This window comes from Elephantulus edwardii, unplaced genomic scaffold, assembly GCF_000299155.1.
Source record: "Elephantulus edwardii isolate Elephantulus edwardi_28Jun2011 unplaced genomic scaffold, EleEdw1.0 scaffold00310, whole genome shotgun sequence".
NCBI classification, from domain to species: Eukaryota; Metazoa; Chordata; class Mammalia; order Macroscelidea; family Macroscelididae; genus Elephantulus; species Elephantulus edwardii.
This window is the reverse complement of record NW_006400060.1, coordinates 2,228,573-2,230,254: the sequence shown is the minus strand read 5'-3', so window position 1 is coordinate 2,230,254 and position 1,682 is coordinate 2,228,573. Positions and strand designations below refer to the sequence as shown.

Sequence of the window (1,682 nt, the reverse complement as noted above, 5' to 3'; positions counted from 1 at the left end):
TTCTGGAGGCATGTTATTTAGGAAGTGGATGCCACTCCTGCTTCCAAACCTGTCATAGTATGTTATTGTTTTTATATACCATTGAGTCACTTGCGATGTACAGCGACCCTATGTACAGCAGCCCTGAACCCTGTCCTGAGCCAGTCTCACTAATGCCTACACACCAACCCCCATCACCCCAGTTACTGTATCAATCCATCTCATCCTGGGTCTCCCTCTCATTCACTCTCCGTCCACCCTTCCAAGCATGATGTTCTTCTCCATGGACCAATCTCTCCTGGCCATGTGCCCAAAATGAGGCAGAGCTTCAAAATCCTAGCCTCCAAGGAAAGACTTGGCTTCACCTTCTCCAAGACAGACCTATTTGTTTTCCTGGCAGTCCATGGCATGTTCAAGACTCTTCTCCACACCACAACTCGAAGGCATCTATTCTTCTGTCACCCTTAGCCATTGTCCAACTCTCTGAAGCATAACACATAATTGAGAAGACCATGGCCTGGATTAGGTACGCCTTTGTATACAGACTGATATCGTTGCTCTTCAGAACTCTGGAGAGGTCCATGACAGCAGATTTTCCCAATGCAATTGGTCTTTTGATTTCCTGGCTGTGTGTTGATTGTGGATCTGAGCAAGCTGTAATTGTTTACAACCTCAATAGCTTCTCCATCTAATATGGTGCTGCCAATTGGCCCAGTGGTGAGAATCTTTATCTTCTTGATGTTGAGCTTCAATCCTTATTGAAGACTACAGTCCTTGATTTCTGCAACAATTCCCTAAGGTCCTCCCCAGTTTCAGCAAGCAAGGTTGTGTCATCTGCATATCATAGGTTGTTAATGAGTCTTTCTCCAATCCTGATGCCACACTCCTCCTCATAAAGCCCTGCTTCCCGAATGATCGGTTTTGCATACAGATTGAAAAAGTGCAGGGACAGAATGCATCCTTGACGCCCTCCTTTCCTGATTTTGAACCATGCAGTGTTCCCTTGTTTTTTTCTAAGGATTGCTTCTTGGTCCAAATATAGGTTTTGCATAAGCACAATCAAGTGTTCTGAGATTCCCAAGATTTTCCTCAAGATTAGCCACAATTTATTGTGATCCACACAGTCAAATGCCTTTGCATAGTCAATGAAACACAGACAGACATTCTTCTGGTACTCTCTGCTTTCTACCAAGATCCATCTGACATAGGCAATAGTGTCTCTAGTGCCACAAACCTTTTCTAAACTCAGCCTGTATTTCTGGCTATGTACTGTTCAAGTCTTTTTTGGATACTCTTCATCAGGATTTTGCTAGTGTGTGATATTAGTGATATTGTTCGATAATTTCCACACTCAGCTGGGTCATTTTTTTGGAATGGGAATAAATATGGATCTCTTCTAATCAGTTGGCCAAGGAGTTGTCTTCCATATTTCTTGGCACAACTTGGTGAGCACATGTAGGACAGCATTTGTTTGCTGAAGTACTTCATTTGTTATTCCATCAATTCCTGCTGCTTTATTTTTTGCAAAGTCCTTCGGAGTAGTTGATTCAAATTCTCAGTGACCCTAAAGCATAAGGTAGAACTGCTCTACCTAGTTTCCAAAGATGTAAATCTTTTTTCTAATTTTTTTTAAATTATTATTAAATTTTATTAGCTTTAGTGAACATTTACAGAGATTTTGGGTTTTCATTCATTCATTGTTG

The 1,682-nt window shown here is 41.5% G+C and overlaps 1 pseudogene; it reads left to right on the top strand.

Moving 5' to 3' along the window:
• The window catches only part of LOC102862253, a 33,562-nt pseudogene that overhangs the window by 30,546 nt on the left and 1,334 nt on the right, over window positions 1–1,682 (top strand).